Source organism: Coptis chinensis, chromosome 6, assembly GCF_015680905.1.
Source record: "Coptis chinensis isolate HL-2020 chromosome 6, ASM1568090v1, whole genome shotgun sequence".
Lineage (NCBI taxonomy): Eukaryota > Viridiplantae > Streptophyta > Magnoliopsida > Ranunculales > Ranunculaceae > Coptis > Coptis chinensis.
This window is the reverse complement of record NC_141461.1, coordinates 4,723,969-4,729,968: the sequence shown is the minus strand read 5'-3', so window position 1 is coordinate 4,729,968 and position 6,000 is coordinate 4,723,969.

The window sequence follows — 6,000 nt, the reverse complement described above, 5'->3', positions numbered from 1 at the left end:
AAAAAAAAAATCATCTGGGCTGAGCATTGGGTAGGCTTAATCTAATAGAATCTTAAACTCAGAGCACGAATATGGGCTCTAAGCCACTGAATCAGGTTTTCCTATTTGAGCCTTTTCAATGATACTAAAGTGGAGTGAATTGAATGTCCAAAAAATGAAATTAAACAATCGACAATGAAAACGAAAATGGCCAGACGAACTGAATTGTTATGAACTTTTAGTGCATTTCATATTGCTCTGGAATGGATGTTTCCATCATAACTTCAACAAAAAGAGAAATAGAATCATCATACTCAAATCGGCCAGTGATATATTTACCACCTTTCTTTTCGGGGGAGTTAAGTCTATATAACAATACAGTATTTTTTTCAGAGACTATATGATAATTATTAATACCATATTATATTTCTTGATTACTTTTCAGGTTTTCTATGTAAGGGAATAATATTCTCATTAAAGAATATTAAGCATGTGTTAAGTATAAGCAGAGATCGTAACGAACTCATGTCATCGACCTCCAAAATCGAGTTGTGAACAGCTCGCTTCATGTAGGTGGGGCACTTCAGCTCGCTCAAGAATACATTAAGAGAAACGAGCGACCTAAGGCAGAATGCCTAGGGCAGAACGCTTCGAATAAAGACATCATTCATAATCCAAATGTAATCATCACCAGAGCCTTACATGTACTTCCAATCACTGTGAAATATGAACTACTGCACCCACTCCCAATGATCACAGAATTCCTACCAAAACCAACCTAACACTCATTCTCAATCTCCACCCTACATATGTACATGTCAGTACACGTGTCTAATGGATCAACACCCTTCCCACCTATAAATACCACCTACATGAACTACGTGAGACCTGATTCTTCTCTCCCCCCAGAATCAAGAGAAGATACGTAAACAGTTTGCTCATCATCGAACTCGGTCTTTCCCAAATCCAATTCTATCCTCCTATCTCCCTTGTATGTAAAGGAAAATCAAAACGCTCCTTTACAGTTTGTGTTTGTGTTATGACAGAATCACAGTACAACGTAATTAGTAGTTAGCGGATTTGAATTGCTTACGTTGTTCCATGCCACCAAGTCACTTAGTCCCTATGTGGGTATTATTTTGGCCTTGGAGCTTCGAACTTTGAATTAGTTATCTCCCCACTCTTCTTTCACCTATAGCTTTGAACAAAACCACGACACATCCTTGTTAGGGTCCCTCACCATACGATGGAACGACCTCATGAGATCAGGTGGAAGGAGCATGATCGGTCTGATGGCATCGGTTGAATATTCGACTCTAGAATTCGAGGGGTTCAAACGATCTGCTCACATATGTTGAATTTTTCCTCTTGGAATTTCAACCTTCGAACGATGTAGCCGCATAAAATGGCAAGGTATTAACCCGATGCCACCGCGTAGTTTGGGAGCTGATATCTTGATGTCACCGCATAGTTTGGAACCGAAATTTCAGACAACTATAAACTTAAGTTAGGTTTTTGTGTTAATTAAGTCTAAAAGAGAAACCCAATTTTGAGAGCAACCAAAATTGGAGAAAAAATCTTGCAAAGAGATAAATAAGCTTGTAAGGAGAGAGATTAGTGAAGAGTGATCTAGTAAGTTTGGAGAGACTTGAGAGAAGTGATTGTAATCTTTTTTCCCATACTTATAAAATAATTTGCTCTTGTGGAAGTAGACATTATTGGTCGAACCACGGTATATCTTTGTGTTATTGTATGTTTTACTTTCTCTAATATTTCTATTGCTTGTTTGTGATAGTTATATCCATAGTTTAGGATTGTGATTGTTGGTTGTAGTGAAATATTAGATTTTTTATTTGAGTAGTAGATTGTCCAAGTGCAAGCTATCTTAGTGGGGATCAATTGGTATTATTTTCCCCAACAAGTGATATCAGAGCCAGCTTAGATTAAGCTCAACAAGGTTGTTATCCAAATCTTACCCAGAAGGTGTTTGATAAAATTCCTGAGAGGAGGTTTGAGTTGAAAATAGCTTGTTGAGATGGACCATTCTGCAAACACTCGCATGACTAGTCTGAATAGAGCTAACTACACTATTTGGAAAGTCAAGATGGAATATTTGCTTTATTGCAAGGATTTGGCACAACCCATTGAGAATGGAGGAGTAAAACCATACGCAATAACGACGGCTGAGTAGAGCAAGTTTGACAGAAAATCAATTGGGTGCATTCGACAATGGATTGACGACATTGTTTTCCACCATGTATCCCAAGAGACTACCGCTTTTGGCTTGTGGAAGAAACTCGAAGACCTCTATAAGAGGAAGTCGGCCGGAAACAAGGTATTACTTATTAAGAAGTTTGCTAACACGAGATATAAAGAAGGTTCTTCGATGTCTGAGCATCTTAATGAAGTACATAATACCATCAATCAATTGCATTTGATGAAGATTGATATGAGTGACGAAGTTGAGGCATTGTTCCTATTAAACTCTCTACCCGACAATTCGGAGACATTAATAGTTTCTCTTAACGGAGCTGCTAAGGATAGAATCATTTCCATGGAGATGGCTACCAGGGTATTGTTGAATGAGGAGACAAGAAAGGGTTCACGAAACAGCCTCCTCTCACCGGATATCCTTATCACAGAGAAGCGGGAGAGAGGTAAGAGTAGAAAACCATCTCATTCTAGAGGTGATGACATAAGCAAATCTAGGGGTGAAACTAGAACTCCTAAGGCAGATAGACAATATTACTATTGTGCCACCAAGGGTCACTTCAGGTATGAGTGTAGAACACTGAAGAGGGATCGATGAGAAGAATAACTGTGTACATAGACATAGTAAAGAGGAACGGAATCACAGGCAGAGATACTACCGCGCTAGTCGACGATGATTTAGTGGAAATTGTGTCAGATTGTGGTGAGTGTTGTGTTAGTACCTCATGCCAGGATACATAGTGGGTGATAGATACAGGAGCATCCTATCACGTCACACCGCATAGGGAATTCTTCACTATCTACAGCTGTGATGAATTTGGTGAGGTAAAGATAGGTAACAGTGGCGTCTCGAAGATTATAGGCATTGGGGATGTTCATGTAGAAACCAATGTCGGCTACACCTTGACACTCAAGGATGTAAAACATGTTCTTGACATTCAGATAAGCCTAATTTATGCTGGGAAGTTAGATGATAATGACTTTCTAAACTCGTTTGGTAAGGGGTATGGAACCGAAAGCAGATATTCCATCAGAAGAAAAGTTTAAAAGGATAACTTGCTCGCTTTACAAGACACAGGCTAGTTTGTATAAAGCAGAGTTGAATGTGGCACAAGAAGAAGCTTCATCCGAACTATGGCATAAGAGACTGTGTCATATGGGAGAAAAAGTCATGAAAGTTCTTGCTAAGCAAAAGGCCTTGCCAAACATAAAAGGTACACTTTTAAATAGATGTACTCATTGCTTGGTTAGAAAGCAACACATGTTATATTTCCAAAATTCCCTCTCACATAAAGGATGATTAATCTTTTAAGCTAGTACACAATACAGACTTATGTGGTCCCATGAAAGTAAAGTCCCACAGGGGAGCTTTGTACTTCTTGACTTTCATTGATGATGCGTCAAGAAAGATATGGGCATATAGTCTGAAGACCAAAGATGAAGTTCTTAGTGTGTTCAAGACTTTCTATAGCATGATGGAAAGAAAGACATGGAAGCCTTTGAAGTGTATTCACTCAGATAATGGGGGTGAGTATATTGGGACATTTGAAGAGTATTGCAAGAGTCATGGATTCATCATGAACGGACCATTCATAAGATTCCGCCACACAATGGTATTGCCCGGAGGGATGAATCGCACCATTGTAGAGAGATGAGATGCATGTTGTCTCACTTTAAGTTACCTAAAAGTTACTGGGTAGAAGACATGCTACGGTAGAACAGCCGTACATATTATCAGCCTTTCACTTTTGAAGCCTCTGAATAATGATTATCTAGAGAGAGTATGGTCAGGCAGAGATGTTGATTATGGATACTTAAGGGTATTTGGGTGTAGAGCACTTGTTCATATTCCCAAGGATGATAGATCCAAGCTTGATGACAAAGCCAAGCAGTGCATTTTTCTAAGTTATGAGGATGAAAAGTTTGGCTACAAACTTTATGATCCGATCAACAAGAAGGTAATCCAAAGTCGAGATGTTGTGTTATTGGAAGACCAAACCATAACATACTTTGAGAATGGTGAGAAACTAGAAGCTTTCATTGATGATCTTGTTGACTAGAACCAGAAGTTCCTACTGTGGAACATGCAGAAAGCATTGAGAATGTAGAGAATCATGGGTTTAAAGCTCATGATGATGATCCTATAGCTCATGATGGGATATAACATTTTGATATAGAAGATGCAGATGAAGTGCATTAACTACCACCTAAGCAAGATGAAGTGCATCCTCCTGAGCCACAAGAAGATGGGGTAAGGAGGTTCAACAGAGAGAGACAAACTTCAACCAGGTTTCCACCACATACGTATGTTTTACTATCTGATGGTGGAGAACCTATGTACTATCAAGAGGCTCTTGAAGGTACATACAAGGAGAAGTGGTTGAAAGCCATGCATGATGAGATGGATTTTTTGCATAAAAATTACATTGATGACTTAGTTGAGAAACCGAAAGGAATAAAAGTTCTTAAGAATAAGTGGATCTTCAAAAGTCAAGCATGGGGAGAATAATCCGCCACATCCAAGGCACAAACTCGCTTTTGTCAGAAGGGATTCGGTCAAAAGGAAATGTATTGATTTTGATAAAATTTTCTTCTCAGTAGTTAAGATGACTTCTATCGAGGGTGGTATTAGGTCTCGAACCATGAAGTATGAACCTAGAGGTTGAGCAACAAGATGTCAAGACAATTTTTCTTCATATAGATCTTGAAGAAGATGTCTATATATAGACCCGGCCGAGGGTTTTGAGGTCAAAGGCAAAGGAGCACACCTAGTATGCAAGCTGAAAAAGAGTTTGTATGAGTTGAAATAGACACCAAGACAAAGGGTACATGAAGTTTGAGTCATTTATGGTGAAGCATGGAGACAAGAAGTCTACTTTTTTGATCATTGTGTGTTTGTTCAGAAATTTCGGATGAGGGATTTCATAAAGGTCTTGTTGTATGTAGATGATATGTTGATAGTTGGCCGAACATCAACAAGATATCCAAGCTGAAGAAAGACTTGAGTAAAGTCCTTTGAGATGAAGGATTTTGGTCAAACAAAGTAGATACTTGGTATCGCGGATCACTTTCATGACGTAAAGAGTGGAAAATTATGGCTTTTCCAAGAAAGCTACATTGAGTAGGTGTTGAAAGATATTCAACATGGATCAAACGGGGCCCAGGTCCAATTGTCCGCTTGGTGGCTAGTTCCGCATGACCAAAAATATGTGTCCAAAGGGTGAGCATGAGCTGAGTCAAATAGAAAAGATTCATTATGCATCCGCAGTGGGCAGTTTAATGTATGCAATGGTGTGTACAAGACCGGATATTACTTTCGCCATTTGGTGTTATAAAAAGCATTTCTATCAAATTTGGGTAAAGAGTATCGGGAAGGTGTTAAGTGGATATTGAGATATCCCGAGGGCACTTCAAAGGTTTGTGTTATAGTGGGAGAAAGACCTTACTTGAAGGCTACACAGATCTGAGACATGGCGGTGTGATGTGTAACTCTATGAAGTCTACTGGTTATCTGCTTTACTTTGCAGGGGGGGAGGCGGTTTCTTGGCAATCCAAGTTACAAAAAATGTATTGCCCTCTCCACTATAAAAGCCTATTATATTGCAGTCATTGAGTGTTGCAAAAAGATACTATGGATAAAGAGGTTATTCAATGAACTTGGGCTAAAGCGTAATCGGTTTATAGTTTTGTGTGACAATCGGGCGCCATCCATTTGAAAGCAAGAATTGAGTTTTCATTCTAGATCCAAGCATTACATACATGTGTTATCATTGGATTAGAGTAGTTTTAGAGAAGTAATCGTGCATTGAG